We start from the raw sequence: 20,981 nt of genomic DNA, 5'->3' as shown, positions 1-20,981 counted from the left end.
CTGCTCCGAATTTTAAGCGAGTTTTAAGTTGGTGCTGAATCGGTTTTTTCGCTATCGTACATTTGTACGTATGAAATCGTACAGTTTCGTTAAGTTCCTACACCTGCCAAATTTCATGGCGACCCTTTCCAAGAGATCTGGCTACATATCTTACCGCATAAATTACTAACATCGTGTAACATAGACATAAATTCAGTATACCCCCCCCCTAGTAGTTCCCTTAAAAGAAAGAAATCAAAATCAAATATAACTTCATTCAAACAGGCTTCAAAAGCAACTTCGAATCGCCATCTTAGGCACGAATTAAAATTTAAAACCGATTCGGAATGTAGATTAGATTATAGATAAAAAACGGCAATAAATTTCGCAGTTACTCTTCGAAAAAAGAAAATGTTTACAATTGGTAATCTATATATATAAATGAATGTTTGTCTGTATGTCTTTTATAGAATCGTAAACTATGCATTTGTTCATGTCATGATCTTCAGAAAAGTGTTGTGCATGAGCCCACAAAGGTTTCTAAGTTGGTACGACCAAATAATTGTGTTTGCTCGCAAACGAAAAAAAACCGACTTCAATTACGTCGACGAGTAATACAACGTAGATCGACGAAAAAATACTCAAGTAACTGCGCGTTATCAAAGACTACTCAAAAAGTAGTTATCAGATCTCAATGAAATTTATATGTGACCACATGACAAACATCAGCTTTCGATTAAATTAAAAATTATTAAAATCGTTACCCAGTAAAAAGTTATTGCGGATTTTCAAGAGTTTCCCTCGATTTCTCTGAGATCCCATCATCAGATCCTGGTTTCCTTATCATGGTACTAAACTAGGGATATCCCCTTTCATACAAAAAAAGAATTATCAAAATCGGTACATCCAGTAGAATGTTATTTGGTTTGGATAATACAACGCAGGTCGACGAAAAAAGCGTCAAGTAAAAACGCATTATTAGATATAGCTCGAAAAGTAGTTGTTAGATCTCAAATAAATTTAAATGGGACCAATTGGCACACACCACCTTTCGATTAAAAGAAAATTTGTCGAAATCGCTCCACCCAGTCAAAAGTTCTGATGTAACATACATTAAAAAAAAAAAAAAAACTTCAGTCGAATTGAGAACCTCCTCCTTTTTTGGAAGTCGGTTAAAAAAAAGCGTAGCAACGCGCACAGGGTACAAATAGTATCTAAAATAAAAAGCGTATGTAATCCCGAGCAAAGCGGGAAAAACTAGTCAATAATATAAACATTCTTTAAGAAGAAAAGTATACTTTTAACATCAAGTTTATGTTCGCAAAGTCAATACACCTTATTTGTGGCAAGGTATCCTCATATCCAATAAAAACAGATTATTATTTACAGTTTTATTTTTTAATCTTTAAACAAGTAAATACATTTAAATCTTGAAGTAAAACTCCTGCACGCTTGATTTGGGAAGTGAGCTGGTTAATGCGTGACGAGAGCGTTACGAAAAGTGTGATCGGGCGAGGTGAAGGGAAGTTAAGCGGGAGTTATAAGTTAGATGGAGAAAGAAGTTGTACTACAGTCGTGTGGTCTAAATCTGTCGTTTTATAAGATTTAAAATGTAATTTTTTCTTTAATGGTTGTCTGGAAGAGATTGTTGTTTAGCGATGAGACTGCCTGTTGTACTTACATTTCTTTTTGTGACTAGATTCATAAATTGTAAACTTCTTTTTATGTGTACAATAAAGAGTAAATAATTATTATTATTAATTATAATTTTTGATATTATGCGACGAATTCTCATGACCAACATTTGTATACTTAGTTCATATGAACGTTTGTCGTGGTGTGAGCGTTTGTGTTATGTGCGGCGTTTTATTAATTTACTTTCTTCACAGCCGTTTTTAATAATCTATCTCTGGTTTTGTCTACTAGCGTAGATTTATGACACAATTTGTATGGAGCTCACGTTAAAATTGTATCTTACGCTTCAGCCTGTAACATCCCACTACTGGGCTAGGCCTCTTTCCCCATGTAGGACAAGGATCAGAGCTTAATCCACCACGCTGCTCCAATGCGGGTTGGCGGATATATACTCTACTATGAGTAACGATTGCTATCAGGTGTACATGATAACAACCGGCACCGACAGCTTAATGTGCTCTCCGAGGCACGGTGGGGAGACTCACAAGGACTGCACAAACACCCAGACCAAAGTAAACACTTGTATGGCCAATAAAAAAGTTTGTCATGTGCGGTGATCGAATCCGCAACCGCCAGCGCAACAGGTACAATCCATGGCTGTGACCGTTGCGCCAACGCGGCGTCTTAAGGATTAAAATTGTATCTCTAGTAAGCAAATTCAGAGACAGATAAAATGTTGAAACTGGCAGTTAGTAAGAAACTATAAATAACTCGTAATTTAGATTCTGTTTAAGATAAAACAAAATACTGCACTGTTACTCTTTTAAATATTATATAGTGTAATACAGATTTCCGCCCGCGAGTTCACCCGCGTGGACTTGGATTTTCGATTTTCTGCCGATATAATATAACCTAAGTCATTCAATTATAGCATTATCCTGGTGTCTTTTTTTAAATCGCTGCTTTAGGTCCAATTGTTATTGAGTTTATCCATTTCAAACAAATGAATAAAATCAAATCGTTCTTCTTTTTAATATTTGTATGGAAGTATAGAATATAAATGTAACACAATCAATTACATCGACCAGTAACACAACGTAGGTAGACGAAAAATTAGTCTAGTAAATACACGTTATTAGAGATTACTCAAAAAATGCTAGTCAGATCTTGATTAAATTTAAACGGGACCACATGAGATGCAGCACCTTTTGATAAAAAAAGAAAAGGATAATCGATATCGATCCCCCCAGTAAAAGTTCTGAGGTAACATACATAAAAAAGTAAATACAGTCGAATCGAGAATCTCCTTAGTTTGAAGTCGGTTAATAGATTAAATTAAATGACCAGCACTAAAACACTACTATATCCTTATCATTTACATGACCTTGTGTTGAATAATAAACTTTATACGTTCTTGATAGGAACTATAAAACTTATTGGCAAATAAAACAAAAATTCGGACGATTTGACGATGCCATATCAAATTATATTAAGAAAACTTAATTAATTAATTATGACCAGCAAATTAACAGTGTAACACAGTGAATTTTTAGTGGAAGCTATAACTCGTAAACAAGAGCTGTTACAACACAAATGAGGGTATATTTAGAATCAGTGAAGTCAAATTAGTAAACATCATGTGATAAAATTCATCCATCAGACAAAAGTTGCAAGAATATAACTGAGGTAGGATACAGCAGGAAATTTCCTGCACAAAATATGGAGCAGCCCGTCTTGGGTAGTACCTCGACCTTACAGAAGATCACAGCTAAATAATGCTGTTTTCAAGCAGTTTTGTGTTCCTGTTGGTGAGTAAGGTGATCGTAACTCCTGGGGGGAATTGGGGATAGAGTCGGCAACGCGCTTGCGATGCTTCTGGTGTTGCAGGTGTCTATAAGTTACGGTAATCGCTTACCATCATGTGAGCCGTACGTTTATTTGACGATCTAATTATATACATTAAAAAAAAAAAAATTCCTTGACCTATTAAGAAGGCATTGACTTTGCGAAAATGAAAACTTCATGCTTTAAGCTTATCTTATTTCATTGTTCCGAAGCTATCAGAAACAAGATATACAATCGAGCAACCAAAAAATACAAATCCCTGTACAATCCAAACAAATATTACAAGAAGATAGAAAGACATAAATACATTATGCTCTTCTTTCCAACATGGTAATAGATTCAATTACGCCTGTTAATATTCAAGTCAGCTATGAAGGTCGGTGGGAAAAGTTGTTTCGAATACAAGTTTACTAGTTAACGTGATTTTCCTTGTGAAGGTTTAAGGATTGTACATCTCTTTGACATACATTGGTATACATTCTTCCGGAGAGAGATAGGCTGTACTACAAGCACTATGTTTGCGCCCTGTGATATAAGTCGAGTTATGCCCTTTTTGTGATTTTACTATGGGCATTATCAGAAAAAAACGAGTGTGCCTTAGATCACACATCCGTTCCGATCTTCCGTTCGCCTCACCCGATCACACTTTTCGTAAAGCTCTCATCACGCATTCCCCAGCTTACTACCCAATTAAAGTATGTATAAAAAAGTTTAACTTCAAAAAAGTAACGAAAGTTTTGGTCCAATTCACGTTCTCTTATCTGCTATACGGAATGATTTTTGGATAAAATGACATTACTCTGTTAAAAAATCGTGTCTATCGATATTTTTCAACTTCTACCCCTCCGTCTGTAATCAATAACTCGAAGAATTTAACAATATTTTTCGTCGTTTGTGATTTAAGTGCGATTGTATTGAATTTCACATTAAAATTTTTGTATTCGTGAATACTGATTTATTTGGAGTTATATCCCTTTAAACTTAAAAGTTTCGAAAACTAGTAAAAACGAGGTTACGTGAATAGGCGAGTGATAAAAAAAAATGAAATGTATAGCGTTCTATTTTTGCCTTGAGTTTGAGGAACATTCCGCTAGGATCATTGTTTTAGAGATTACACAAAGACAAGTTATATGTGTGTAAAGATTGAACTGTACAAGTTCATCACATAATTTAAGCTCTCAATAATTGAATAACAAAAGCAACTCAATTAAACTCAATAAAACTTAATAAAATTAAATAGTCACCAAAAAAAAACTTAATCTTGCTGACTAGCCCGTTGGCGCAGTTTGTAGCGACCTTGCTTTCTGTTTCGTGGGTTGTGGGTTCGATTCCCACCCCGAGTCTGGGTGTAATATAAATATTTATTTATATATGTATTATTTGTAAGTATGTTTATCGAAAAAAAATGTAGCTATACCAGTCGGCTGGTACCTGTAACACAAGCATTAAGTTGTTTACTTTAGGAACAGACGACCGTGTGTGTATTGTGTAGATATTTATTTATTTATTTATTTATAAATGTATATTGAAAGATAATGTTTTAATCTACAAAACAAGATACTTTAATTGAACCTAGTACACTCGTCCGGTTTCCGAAAGGCTGATCAACGTAAAAATTAACGAATCATCTGTCAAAACTCTTGTTAAGTATCAAATGAGTTGCTAAAAGCATGGTTAAATTACTTAATTTGATAATCCTGTCATTTGACATAGCTGTCAAATTTGAATCTGGAATCGTATGTTAACCGCCATTTTGGTTTTCTGAAACGCAAATTAAGCTATAACCATTGATCAAACGTCTGTCAAATACTCGGTCAACTAATCGGTGTTTATCAGCAAATTAACTTAAGGAAATAATTATTTTTACGTGAAACTACATTTTGTTTCTTTAAGGGTATGTAAAACATATTTATAACCAAGTGTTATATATGTAATATATGTTTTTTTTATAAAAATCTACATTTTGGTATCGTTAAACTAAAATGTTTTGTTCCTTGTTGTAAGTTACACAGATGTTTATTATTATCACCAAGAAGATATTGGTCAAAGTTCAATAATAAATGAAAACACTTCTGTGCGGTCATTTCTATTATTGACACATTTTAATTTTTTAGTTTTAAATTTTATTAGTAACAATATATAAATAACTAGCTTTTACCCGCGGCTTCGTCCGCATTGATTTTTTTTAATTAAAAGTATCCTATGTTACTTCTAATACCTCTAAGAATATGTGTACACAGTTTCATGATGATCGATTAAGTAGTTTCCGCGTGAAAGCGTAACAAACAAACTTACATTCACATTTATAATATTAGTAGGGATAGGGAATTTAAAAGAAAAGGTCAAAAATAATAATAATTTCAATCATAAAGATTAGATATACTATAAATACATTTATAGGGACTATTCAAAACAAGCTACTATAACTATAATTACTTTATAATATAGTTAATATATATAAATGATTTGCCATTTTATGTTAAAAATATTTGTGATATAGTCCTATTTGCAGATGACACTTCTCTAATATTTAAAGTTGATAGGAAAAAAGTAAATTATGACGACGTGAACGCTTCTTTGTCGCGAATTCAAGATTGGTTTAAAATAAACAACTTGGTTTTGAACGCCAAAAAAACCGTAAAATGACGATTCGAAAGTGCTTTTAGAGCCTATTTGAATAAAGCTATTTTTGATTTTGATTTTGATTTTGAATAATTTAATTCGTTCCTCGTGAGGCCATTTTATACAAATATTTCAGTAATCACTTTGATAAGTTTTAAGCTGGAGGTTTAAAATTTCACAGTTATGAATGAACTATTGTACAATATACCACAGTGTGTCTATAATTGAAAACAAATCGAATGTCAAATCAAACTAATTGTAACTTAGTTAATTTTGCTGTGAATGACGTTTCAGCAACTCAAATTGAATTGACAGCCATATTAAATCAACAGCCGTTTAGTAGATCTATAATTTGACAAACGTTTCAGAAACCGGGCGTTAGTTTACAAACAAGAATGATTTGAAACCTCGTGTTTGGTCTCCTGTAAAGTGATGATTTTCAACTTGTATCATTTGTCAAAGGAGGCACAGATATAATTTCTTCCGAAAGCTGCGCCTTACCGAAATAAGATAGGCCATAATATAGCTAGTTACAAACTCTAGAAATGTCTATCTAAAAGTCTAAGATAATATGATCTCAAAGCGAGATAGGCTATAAAACATTACGTTAATTCCAATGAATTAAATCGTAAGAAAATTCTAGATTATAGCATAACAATACAATAAATTGTGTAATATTATACAGATTCGCCACGTACGCCATTGTATGCTATTCCGTACTTAATATTGTAAACGCGCGAGCGCATGTTTTATTCAGCTAAGTTATTATTCATGTAGAATTTACTACTCATAGTAATGTTGTTGTGAATTATATTTGATGTTATCATCGTCATCATTTCAGCCTAATACAGTCCACTGTTGGACATAGGCCTCCACAAGTTAGCACAAAAATGACGTGAACTCGTGTGTTTTGCCCATAGTCATCACGCAGGGTTGGTGACCGCAGGGCTGGCTTTGTCGCATCGAAGACACTGTTGATTTGATGTTATAAATGAGTGAAATACGAGGTAAGTTTTTGTGGAGTCTGAACAAGCGTACGGCCCATATAATGGTAAGCGGTTACCGTAGCTTATAGACGCCTGTAACACCCGAAGCATCGCAAGCGCGCTGTCTACCCTACTCCCAAATTTCCCCAGCTCTCTCTCTACCTTACTCACACAGGAAAACAATAAGTACTCTTGCCATAAATGATATTTGATGTAATAAATAAGTAAATTACAGGGTACACATAGTTGATAGGTTTTATTCTCAGGATTCTATTGGTGGAATGCTATAATCTACCAATGAATACAATACATATTTAATATGTTTACGCTAGCAGTCCTGAAATCAATCTCCGAACATGACAAATACACCGCAGTGTAGCAGCGTAGTGGCTCTGGCTGCTCTTGTATGGAAAAAGATCTTACGTCCAGCAATGGGAAGTTACAGGCTTAAGAAATATAAATAATGAAACAAATTTCATCGCGGTTTATTAAGTTTTTTAGACGGTTTTTGACGTTTCGAATACTTTACAGCAATCATGGTCACGGGAGGGTTCATTATAATCAGTGAAATTCCCGTAAACATTAGAAAACAATAAATAAACATAATAATTATGGGACAAGGAATTATTTAATAATTTACTATCTAAACGTGTCACACTGAAAGGCTCCCAGCAGGATTTACTCGTGTCCGATCCGGAAACAGAATACACAAGCACAGACGCCCAGACTACGACAAACAACATCTACTCGTATATGGCCAATACAAATGTTTGTTATGTCCGAACATTTAATGTTTAACATATGTTTGGTTTTATCTGGGTTGTGAATTTGGAATGTGTATATTTAATGTTTTCAATATACATAGTTTCCTTTTAAATAATTTTTAACAGACTTCAAAAAAGGAGGAGGTTATTATTCGACCGTATTTTATGTATGTATGGGAATAAATCCGTCGTTTATGAACCGATTTTGATAATTCTTTTTTGTTGGAAAGTAGATATCCTAAGTCTGGTACTATGATAAGGAAACCAGGATCTGATGATGGGATCCCAGAGAAATCGAGGAAAACACTCTCAAATCCACACAACTTTTTACTAGCCAATGTTTATCATGTGGTCGCATTTAAATTTCATCGAAATCTGATTACAACTTTTGGAGTAATCTTTGATAATGCGTATTTACTTGTATTTGACTATGTTTTCGTCTACCTACGTTGTATTACTCGTTGACATAATTGAAGTCGGTTTTTTTTGTTTGCCAGCAAACACAATTATTATTATTTTAAACTTTAAAAATATAATTTATTCAATAGAGCTTTATAAAGCTGATCCGTCATGGCAAACTTTTGCATGCAGATGTTTCTTTTTAATCTCATTTTATAATCACAATTATAATTATTGATCTTTGATAAATTAATTTTAACTAAGTGAAGCTACCACCGATTCGAAATGTAGATTCCGCAGAGAAGAATCGCCAACATACTCCACTTTTTCCTTCTCTTAAAAAGAGCTGTGTTATACTATATAATACTAATATACTAGCGACCTCTGTCCGTTCGTATTTTTTTACACGATAAATAATCACCAACATATCATACACTAAAACCTTCTTTGAAACACGCTGCATCTTATGGTATAAGTATTATTCCTATCGGTTCAGTAATTTTCGCAGTATAAACGAATAAAAAAATCGGCTCTACATTTATTAGTAGATATAGTTTCAATAATGCTAAGACAACATGTTTATATCATTGATATAATCCTGAACCGAATAATACGCTTTATTTATTAAATAAATGATCGAGAAACACTCTAGAATAATCTACGAGTGCGTCACCTCAATGGTTAAGTAAATTTTCCGGCGCATTTTCTTAATTATAGTTAAAGATGTTTATCGGTCGAGGAAGCAATTGTAGTTTGTGATAACGTTTGCATTCAACCTATTTTTTAGCTTATCGTACACATAAGCTACTGATAAACTATTACATAGTTTTTCAGTAAGTAAGCGTTGTAAGTTTATCTGGCATATACGTTGCTTTGATTCATATGCTAAAACTGTCATATCGGAAGTTAGTAGCGCTGATTCTGATATCCTCTGAGAGGAGGATTCCACTCAGAGGATGACCTGTAAGGCATCGGTCCGATACTTGTTCCTATCCGTTATGGTGGTTTAAGGATTCGCAAAATTTCCAGTGTCGCTTTACCAGTCTTCCTATCTTCTATCCATAGTTCAGCGAATCTCATAAGTAAAATTTTAAGGGCATCCCCTTCAAACTTTGAGATTCCTGGTTTGGAAGAAGCTAGAAACGCTTTTTTAGTTGCATGCCCAGGTCAAAATTTTCCAGTTTCTGCAAATTCACAGAGGAGCTGGGACAACATAAACTGCAAATTTACTTATGACAATCTTTTAATCTGTAGTACAGGTTCGGGGCGTGCTAGGCTTTTGACCGTGGGTACGCATAAGGCCGACTACTGGCTTCACGCGTACCCTTCGTCAAATACAGGAACGTTTCTTGAGCCTGACACGCTTCGAATCGCAACCTGTCTACGGCTTGGGATTCCGGTTTGCGCTCCTCATAAATGTCCCTGTGGCAGTGATGTCGACAAGCTAGGACATTACGATCTGTCATGCCTAAAAAGTGCAGGCCGTTTCTTGAGACACGTTGTACTTAACGACATCATACGCCGGACCCTTGCCACCGTCAACGTGCCAAGTCTACTTGAGCCGACTGGTATTGCAAGAGACGAGGGTAAGAGACCGGATGGTATGAGTTTAATTCCATAGAAGATGAGCCGGGTGCTAGTATGGGATACAACCTGTTCAGACACCCTGGCCCCTTCTCATCTACATGGAACAAACAACAGAGCTGGTGCGGCTTGTGAAGCGGCTGAAAAAACTAAAGCATACAAGTACAGGGGCTGGGCTAGGCTGTGAATATGATTTTGTCCCATTCGGTGTCGAGACCTTTGGTCCGTGGGGTCCTAGGGCTATAAGACTTTTTAAGGAAATAGCAAAAAGGTTATTCAACGTTACAGGAGACCGAAGAGGTGGCAGCTACTTCGGACAAAGAATTAGTCAAGCTATTCAAAGGGGGGACGCTGCCAGTATCTTCGGAACCTTGCCTAAAGAGACTCCTTTTAATAATGTTTTTTATTTATTGTATTGTGTATATATAACTTAAGGTTTTTTTAGTTTAATGTAATTTATCTTATTTATATAGTATAATCAATATGTACTGTGTGGCTACGGTACTAAAGAATTTAGCCACCCCCTCTCTTCCCGTGGGTGTCGTACGAGGCGACTAAGGGACATCACAGTTTCACTTCCACCTTGGAACTTAAAAAGCCGACCGGTGGCGGGATAACCATCCAACTGCTGGCTTTGAAATACACAGGCCGAAGACGGGCAGCAGCGTCTGCGGTGCGACAAAGCCAGTAATACTGCGGTCACCAACCCGCCTGCCCAGCGTGGTGACTATGGGCAAAACACATGAGTTCACGTTATTTTTGGCGTAAACTTGTGGCGTAAACTTGTTATTTATTTATAGAATTACCGTCGTATGTACTTTATTATCGTGTCAATGACCGATGATAATGATTTCGTCACATTCAAACTCAAATTCTTATCTTATTAGACGCATCGAAAGCGCGTTGCCGATCCTATCCCCAACTGTCCCAGGAGCTCTCCATCTTACTCACATTGGAACACATTACTGCTTGAAAGCAGTGTTATTTAGCTGTGATCTTCTGTAAGGTTGAGCTAATCAGTGACGTAGCGAGCTTAACTCGCGCCCGAGGCACAATACCTTTTTAGCTCCCCCCATTCATCATTACCATCATCATCATTACAGCCTCCGCAGTCCACTCCTGGACATAGGCCTCCCCACAAGTTTACGCCAAAAATAACGTGAACTCATATATTTTGCCCATAGTCACCACGCTGGGCAGGCGGGGTTGGTGACCGCAGGCTTACTGGCTTTGTCGCACCGAAGACGCTGCTGCCCGTCTTCGGCCTGTGTATTTCAAAGCCAGCAGTTAGATGGTTATCCTGCCCCCAATCGGCTTTTTAAGTTCCAAGGCGGTAGCGGAACTGTGTTATCCCTTAGTCGCCTCTTACGACACCCGCGGGAAGAGAGGGGGTGGCTATATTCTTTTGTACCGTAGCCACACAGTAGCCCCCCATTCGTAAACCACATAATATGTCCAGCAATTTTTTGTTTTGCGGACCATTTGGCGCCTCTTTGTGAATAACGTCCGGAGCATGATGCCCTCCCCCCCCCCTTTGCTACATCACTGGAGCTAATTCCCCAATCGGGCTGTATCCTAAATGAAATTTACTTCAATAATATCGATACTATTTTTTCTGTGTTTACGTTCTGTACTTTCCATTGTTTTAACATTGTTTTAACAATTTTGTATTTAACATTTTCCACGGTTATAAGTCTCGGCATTTGTTATACGGATTCAAATATTGAAGTGTGTTTTCTTATAGTCTTTTATTATTATTTACACTAAAGCTCCGCTCTGGTGTAGTGGTGCAACTAATCGACAAAATACCGACGGTTTGCGGGTTCGAATTGCGCTCGGGATGGATATTCTATTTCTACAAATATTCCTTTCCAGTTTGGATGTCTGTTCTTGTGCGATGATTGTGTCTATTGTTGTGTAGAGTACGTCAAGCTGTCGGTCCCGGTTGTTATCTATATCTGATAGCGATACTATTAGTAGGGAACATATTCGCCAACCCGCAGAGGAGCAGCTTAGTGGATTAAGCTCAACCCTTCTACATGGAGAAAGAGGCCTATGTCCAGCTGGTTCTTTTTATAGAAGAGGGGGCAAACGGAAAGTTGGCACACCTGATGGTTAGTGAAAACAACATCCAGCAGACACCCGCTATATCAAAGGATTAGCAGGCGCGTTGCCGGCCTTTCAAATAGAACTGGGAGCTATTACAGGCTGAAGCGAGCGATAAAAATATAATCAAATCTAGAATTTTGAATGAAGTCAATTAAAAAAATTACTTTTTTGGATTACTTTTTATTTAATTTTTCTTAATTTTCTATATACATAAATAAATAAATAAATAAATAAATAAATATACACTATCTGACCCCGCAAACGTTTATTTATTTATTTATTTATTTATTTATTTGGTAAACCAACGATTGTAACAATGTTACTCACAGCTACTAGTAAAAGGCTCTTTGTATTAAATTAAACACTTGTGATGAATAACGTATTTATTTAGATAAGGATTAATATCATGTTTATAAAAACATCTTCGCAAATAATGTATTATTTTAGAACGAACTTGGTTAGCATAAAAAAGGTTATAGTGAGCCAACCTTAAAAGATAGATATATGCTGTCGCGGACTTTTTTTTAGAATTTTTAAAGAGGATCAATTCTGTCATACATGATTTTTGCGAAACTTTAACTGTTTTTACAGCGCACGCAGCGGAAGCTCTCAAAAGGAAAAAAGAACCCGCGATTTTCAAACATTATTCATTGGTGCTCCACTCCTTTTGGCCTTAGCCTGATGATATATAGCCTATAACCTTCCTCGATAAATAGGCTATTTAACACTAAAAGAATTATTCAAATCGGATCAGTAGTTTCTGAGATTAGCGCGTTCAAACAAGCAACCAAACTCTTCAGCTTTTTTATTTTATTTATTTTATTTTTTAAATATCAGCTTTATAGTATTAGTATAGATTACATAAATAAAAGGTGTTGCATTGTTTCTAACTGTGAATGTTTCGCTAAAGCTTATATATTATTTTTAACGTTTGCGTGTCACAAGACATGCAATGGGTAACTTTAGTATATATACGTTGGTCCAAATATAAAGTAGATGGATACATGTAATACAAAAATAATAATATGTTTAGCTCTGTTGAATACTAGAGCGCCGTGTTTCTAAATCTTTTCAATAATTGCTCGGATACGAGAAAAAAAACCGACTACGATATAATAATTTAAACAAAAACCGTAGTTATAATAAGATAAATTACATTAAACTAAAAAAATTTTGACCTGAGCATGCAATTAAGAAAGCGCTTCTAGCTTCGTCCAAACCAGCAATCTCAAAGTTTGAAGGGGATGCCCTTAAAATTTTATCTATGAGATTTGCTGAACTATGGACAGAAGATAGGAAGGCTGGTAAAGCGACACTGGAAATTTTTCGAAAAAAACCAAAACCGACTTATTTCAAGTAATAAAAAGTAGGTAGTTTAAAAAGTAGTCAATTAAATACGCATTATTAACTATAATTTAAAAGAAGTACTTATCAGAGTTCACTTTATAAGCGGGACCAAGACCAAGCGGGAAAAAGAACCGTCAAACGAGTACGCTTTAGCCTGTAATATCCCACTACTGGGCATAGGCCGCTTTCCCCATGTAGGAGAAGGATCAGAGCTTAATCCACCACGCTGCTCCAATGCGGGTTGGCGGATATATTCCCTACTATGGGTAGCGATCGCTATCAGGTGTACATGATAGCAACCGGGACCGACAACTTAACGTGCTCTCCGAGGCACGGTGGGGAGACCCACAAGGATTGCACAAACACCCAGACCACGGCAAACACCTGTATGGCCAATACATATTTTTGTCATGTGCGGGGATCGAATCCGCAACCGCCAGCGCAACACGTACAATTCATGGCTGTGACCGTTGCGCCAACGCGGCGTCAACAGTCAACAACAAACCAGTACATGCAATAAAAACTTATGAGTTGACATACATAAAAAATACAGTGAGTTTGAGAACCTCATACTTTTTTTGGAAGTCAATTAGACACTCAGACATTATGCCGATATATATTTTTTGTAATTAAAATTTATACTAATTTAGATAATCTTAAAATTAAGAAAGTAAGGTTCCTTTTAATATAATTATAAATAAATAACTAGCTGAGCCCGCAAACGTTGTTTTGCCATATATTTTATCAACATTCTCACCCCCCCCCCGCCCCCTTATAACTTAGGGGAATGGAAAATAGATGTTGGCCGATTCTCATACCTACCCGATATGCACAGAAAATTTCATGAGAATCGGTCAAGCCCTTTTGGAGGAGATTAACTACAAACACCGCGATACGAGAATTTTATATTTTTAACCGACTTCCAAAAAAGGAGGAGGTTCTCAATTCGACTGTATTTTTTTTTTTGTTTTTTTTTATGTATGTTAGATCAGAACTTTTGACTGTGTGGACCGATTTCGACAATTTTTTTTTTTGATCGAAAGGTGGTGTGTGTCAATTGGTCCCATTTAAATTTATTTGAGATCTAACAACTACTTTTCGAGTTATATCTAATAATGCGTTTTTACTTGACGCTTTTTTCGTCGACCTACGTTGTATTATACCGCATAACTTTCTACTGGATGTACCGATTTTGATAATTATTTTTTTTTGTTGGAAAGGGGATATCCCTAGTTTAGTACCATGATAAGAAAACCAGGAGCTGATGATGGGATCCCAGAGAAATCGAGGGAAACTCTTGAAAATCCGCAATAACTTTTTACTGGGTGTACCGATTTTGATAATTATTTTTTGTTGGAAAGAAAATATCTCTAGTTTAGTACCATGATAAGGAAACCAGGATCTGATGATGGAATCCCAGAGAAATCGAGAGAAACTCTTGAAAATCCGCAATAACTTTTTACTGGGTGTACTGATTTTAATAATTTTTAATTTAATCGAAAGCTGATGTTTGTCATGTGGTCAGATATAAATTTTATTGAGATCTGATAACTACTTTTTGAGTAATCTTTGATAACGCGTAGTTACGTGACTATTTTTTTTGTCGATCTACGTTGTATTACTCGTCGATGTAATTGAAGTCGGTTTTTTTTCGTTTGCGAGCAAACACAATTATAGATAATCGTGTTTGCTCGCAAACGAAACAAAACCTACTTAAAATCAAAAATCAAAATCAAAAACAAGTTTATTCAAATAGGCCAAGAGCACTTTTGAATCGTCATTTTACAAATTAAAACTTTAAAAATAAATTATTATTTTTGTAGAAGTAAAGCTACCACCGATTCGGAATGTAGATTCTACAGAGAAGAATCGGCAAGAAACTCCGCAGTTACTCTTTTGAAAAATAATATATAAACTGTGTTTTAGTACGAAACTATCAATTCAAATAATTAATTTATGCATTCAGATTAATAGCTTCCTACAGTGCCAAATGTAGTTAAACTATTAACTACATTTGGCACGCCGATAATAAAACAAATATTTTATTTAGTACAAATGGTATGGGCAACTAAGAGCTCATGGATGTTGTGAAATATAATGAATAAAAAACAACACCAAATGAGTTCAGATGATTTCGCCAATTTCACTTAGAATGGCGAAGAGACGAAGGAAATCGATCGGTGTGGTAGAGATAACGGCATCAATGGCAATCATGGCAAAAAAGTATCATGGCAAAGTCAAATCAAAATTCAATTAAATAGACAAGTAATGTAAACGTTAATGCGTTATTAGAGATTACTCAAAAATCAGATGACAAGCATTAGCTTTCGATTAAAGAAAGAATCATCGAAATCAGTCCATCCAGTCCAAAGTTCACATTGGAATTGGGTTTCAGAAGTCGGTCCAAAAGTGGGTGTGTCTACTAGGTGATTAGGGTATCAATATCCAGATTTTTTAAGCTTTGTAGTAAGGGTAGGGCACAGCAGGAATTTCCTGCTCAAAATATGGAGCAGCCTCGACCTTACAGAAGATTACAGCTAAATAATACTGTTTTCAAACAGTATTATCATTATGTTCCTGTTGGTGAGTAAGGTGACCAGAGCTCTTGGGGGGGATTGGGGATTGGATTGGCAACGCGCTTGCGATGCTTCTGGTGTTTCAGGCGTCTATAAGCTACGGTAATTGCTTACCATCAGGTGAGCCGTACGCTTGTTTGTCGACCTAGTGAGATAAAAAAAAAATTGTGCGTTTGATAGTTCGTAAAAAAAATGACATGACGTGACGTTCGTAGAAAAATGAGTATGCTTTAGACCACACAACAGAAGTAAAACTTCTTTAGCGATAGGCCTGCACTGTGTCTTAGATATACGAAACATAACTGGCTATTAGAGAAAGAAAGAAAGAAAATGAATTCTCGCACGCATCTCTCTTGCTGCGTTCGCCTCGCCCGATCGCAATTTTCATAACGCTCTCGTCACGCATTCACCAGCTTACCCCCAAAGTCACGCGTAAAGAAGTTTTATTTCGCTTCGCTTCGGTTCGCTTAAACTTAATATAAAATCATAATATCAAAAGTTTCGCTCTAGCGGGTACATCGTTCCATAGCTTAATTGGCTAGAGCGCCGACACGGTCAGTCGAAGACGCGGGTTCGAACCCCGCTGGAGCGGTAAATTTTTGATATGATATTCAAAAAAAAAGTTTTACTTCAATAATTAAAAATAACACAAGAATTTACAACCGTGACACAATTAAATTTATGATCACATTTAATGTTTCTGTCACATTAAAATAGATTACTTACACGTGACATTAGCCAGTCACACCTACTAGACAACAATGTTGGGTGTAAGATTTTACACATTAACGTTAAACATTTAATTTGTTTAAGGTATATTTGTAGATGCTAAATTGCTGTGACGCCATATTCTTTTCTGGTTATGTCTATGTGGGTCTCCCCATCGTGCCTCGGAAGCACGTTAAGCCATCGGTCCCGGTTGTTATAATATTAAAGAACATATGCGCCAACCAGCAGTGGAGCAGCTTAGTGGATTAAGCTCTACCCTTCTGCATGGAGAAAGAGTCCTATGTAACACAGCGACAGAACGCGAAGAGCAAGTGACTGTATCTTTCTCGCTCGGGTACACTCGGCGGTCCCGAGTTCACCCGATCCAGCCTTTCACCTTAGAGCGTGACGGATCAGCCTAACTTACTACCAACAAAAAAATGTATGTGCAAAACTGTAAAGTATAAAAGATCAAGTTACGGACAAAAGTAGAGCTTTTATTATAAATTTCCAGACTGAATTGCGGTTTTTTTTTATTTGAAAATTTATATCCACGGGCTCAAAATGCCGATGCCTTTTCTTTATCATGCATGCATTATTACTACCACAGGAGATTTTTCATTATAACTACAAATCGACAGTCCTGTGACTGCCTAGTAAAACTAGGACGTGGTCCGACGCTGACGGTTTTTTATTTTCGTTACAAAATACTGTTTGATGGAAAAGTATACACATCATTCATTCATTCGTAATTTCTGAACATGTTATTATTTTTCTTATCTATGTCTATCATCATTACAGCCTATACAGTCCACTGCTGGACATAGGCCTCCACAAGTTTACGCCAAAAATAACGTGAAATCATGTGTTTTGCCCATAGTCACCACGCTGGGCAGGCGGGTTGGTGATGTGATGATGATGATCTATGTCTATATTTACACTTATTTGCTAGTTATCATATATGCACACTAATGTCCTACTTACAGTTACGGTATTACAGAATTAGGGTTAAAGCAGTTGAAATAGCGCGCGAGTTTTAGTATATTTTAGTTGTTACGAAAAGACATCATAATATAATTTATAAAACACATCATAATATGTAACGTCGTAAATTGTTATTAATTTGTTTAGTATTTTCTTAGTTTTAATTACATTTATTTTAACATAATAATGACAACAAAACATAATATTTATAAAATTAATACGCTATTAATTTTATAACAAAACACGGTTCGATGTGTGTTGCAGGCGTGTATAGGCTACCATATATTATCTTCTCTGCAAAGTCTACATTCTGAATCGGTGGTAGCTTCACTTATAATTTTTTTTTTGGGAAATGTTGCCAGCATTATTGGCACCATTCCTCGCGGAGATGATTTGTACCATAACTATCTGTAAATAATTATTTCTTAAGTTGTGAATTGTAAATATGTATTTTTTAATTAGAATCGTTTGTTACACTAGCCTAACCCCACGGTATCAGTGTGCCTCCGACTTAACTTCATACGAAGATAATTAACAATATATTTGAATATAAGAAACCCAGGTGTGCCCACAGCCTTATTTTCTCTGTACGGCACACGTGCAAGATTTCAACATCATTTCGGACGAAGATGGCAAGCAACGGAAAGCGACCATCGCAGAGACCACCGCAGCGACGGCCACACCGTGGAAACCTTTCTTCAACTTCGTTTTATTAAATCATTCTTCTACTTAACATCAGTAGGGAATCACCTCTTTAGTATTAAGTTTAATTATAATGTAGATTAATAAATTATTATAAGTAAATTGCTTTTTTTTGGCATCTGCGGCTGCAACAATCGTAACTCGTTACTGAGTGTTTTTTATTTATTTATTTATTTATTTACTAGCGGTACCCGTGACTTCGTCCACGTGGAATTTAACAAAAAAGATATTGTTTAGTTCGCAGAGTTATAAAATAAATAAATTTCTAGAATAAATGTAGCCTAAGTTACTCCTTGTGACATCGGCTATATGTCAGTGAAAGTCCCGTCAAAATCGGTTCAGCCGCTTCAGAGATTAGCCGGAATAAATAGACAGACAGACAAAATAACAAAAATTGTAAAAAATGTTATTTTGGTTTATGTAACGTGTATACATCCATATGCATTTAGTAAAAAGAGGCTATTTTAATATTACAAACAGGCACTCCAATTTTGTTTATTTGTATGGATATGTTACAGTAAATAGGTTAAAACGGTTATTGAATTACACGACTGGCTATTTCATAATCAAGGCTTAATGAAAAGCCGAGTTAAGTAACACGAGAAGCATCAGAAGCGCGTTACCTTTTTACCCATCCTTTCCTATAACTCTGTTGTCAACACAGTGCGGCCCCAGAAGGTCAAAAAGTAACGATCGCTATCACGAATCTACGATAATATACGGAATCTACGATGATATTCGGACGATATGATTTCATAATTTTATTTATTAGCTGATAATAGAAATAATTAAATATATATGTTGAAAATATATAAAATATATCGACGACGCGTTGGTGCAGCGGTCACAGTACTGATTGTTGCGTGGCGGTCGCGGGTACGATCCCCGCTCACGAAAGATATTTTTACTGGTCATATAGATGTTTGTCGTGGTCTGGCCGTTATGTTTGTGTATTGTGTGTGTTTCCGGACCCCCGACACAGGAGAAAATTCTACTGGGGCCGTTGAGTGTGAGGCGTTTATTTATATTTTATTTATTTACATACACGGTCGTCTGTTCCTAAGCTAGGCCTTAGTGTCTAGGTGGCGAATTCTAGCGCGACCCCATCTCGCCCCACCCAGGCGGACGACTGCTCACACGTGGTGGTTTTTTAGTCAGTAGGAGTCTGACATAACCATAGGTATCCATGATGGAGTTTCCCCACGTAAAAAAAGGCCTTAGTGTCTGTGTTTTAGTCAACAACAAAAAGCCAGTTCATATACGTATAATACATAAATAAATACGACCAATATTTCATCTCACAGTCCCCGGATCAGAAGCAATGTCACGGCGAACTGCGCCAACTTAATGATTTATCAATCATAATTATGCTTTGTTTTATATCTGTCTATATTATATATTATATTTATTAAGTAGTTATATAATGAATCTACTCTTTTCATTCATTCATTTACTTTACTGGCTTGGCTTTTAAAATAATTGTGCAAAACAGCACGAATGATTTCGACGGTATCACACAGAATTGAAAAGATACTGTTATAAATATACTTATAGAGGAAAATATAACACAAGTTGAGATTTAAAAGTTACTAGAGCTTGATTTGTCCCAACTGTTTTACTGTTTTCAATCAACGCTTTACAAAATTCACCAGAATCTTCTACTGAGTATTTGAAACAATTTAATACCTTTTCAAACTAGCCTTTATAATGTAAACACCTAAAGATATATTTAAAGTTTTTTCCCTATTTCAACACGAACAACACAAACTAGTTTACCTTAAAATGTGGCCGTAAGAGTGGTTTTGTGTAAAAGTGAGCTTGACTAGTTTTTGACATTTCTTCCTGAATTAGGAAAAGGTTAGCACTTTAGTTGAACAGCTATTTCAGCCAAATGGCTGTAACATATAAGTGAAATATTCCATAAATATGCATTCTATCTTCAATTTTATGTATTTAGTATTGAATATTCATGAGTAAATCTTAATAAAGATTTAAATTAAATCCCATTAATAGAAAATATTAAAGACGCACTTAACCTCGATAATTCCAAAACATTAAACTCTATATATAAATGAAATCATACTTCGAAACGAGAAAATGTAATTTATCTAATGAAATGCATTCAACAAAGATAATTTAACGCAAACACCAAAGAGTATTTATACCATAAAATAAGTCTTGGAGATCACATGTCAAAATAAAAATTAAAAAAAAAACACTGGCCACTGACACAAAATTAAAAAAAAAAGTTACAGTTCGCGCTCTATTGTCAAAATGTCGAATTTATTTTTAGTCTCTCGCTGAGACTCGGCGCGTACGTTCCGCGCGAAAGATAACGTGTGACTGGCTTATTTATAAATAATAACGACACATTTTTTTATCAAATACCTTATCAGACTTAGGAAATGCGTTGAACAGAGTGCATCACTGTTTAATTTGTTTATTTTTATGTATTTTTTTGCAATTAGCTTTTAAGTTTGTCTTTGAGATAGATTTTTAGTGCAGTTTCACTCAAAAACATTCGTCAAATATAGACATTTATAGTTGCAACTGTTATGATATTTAGGGCTACGAATAGAATGTTAAGAAGTATCTCATAAGTACTATGCTATTTGACGGTGAAAAAGATTGATACATCAAAACTTTTATCTGTCAGATATCGTCATCCGTCAAATAGTGCTATCCACAGGCCATTAGTATAATTCACGACCTTATTGTGATTTACTCCTTAAAGGGACATG

The 20,981-nt window shown here is 35.6% G+C and overlaps 1 protein-coding gene across 2 annotated transcripts in view; it reads right to left on the bottom strand.

Annotated features, from left to right (window-relative positions):
- The window catches only part of LOC123668289, a 51,154-nt gene extending 30,574 nt beyond the window's left edge, over positions 1–20,580 (bottom strand). For both annotated transcript variants that reach the window (XM_045602054.1, XM_045602053.1), the window contains exon 1: positions 20,406–20,580. The gene's annotated coding sequence lies outside the window, so the exon portion shown is untranslated. The remainder of the gene's footprint in view (positions 1–20,405) is intronic.
- Between the last annotated feature and the right edge of the window lie 401 nt (positions 20,581–20,981).

Source organism: Melitaea cinxia, chromosome 30 (assembly GCF_905220565.1).
Source record: "Melitaea cinxia chromosome 30, ilMelCinx1.1, whole genome shotgun sequence".
In the NCBI taxonomy this organism is placed as follows: domain Eukaryota; kingdom Metazoa; phylum Arthropoda; class Insecta; order Lepidoptera; family Nymphalidae; genus Melitaea; species Melitaea cinxia.
The sequence above is the reverse complement of the archived record's forward strand: the minus strand, read 5'-3'. Positions and strand labels throughout refer to the sequence as shown.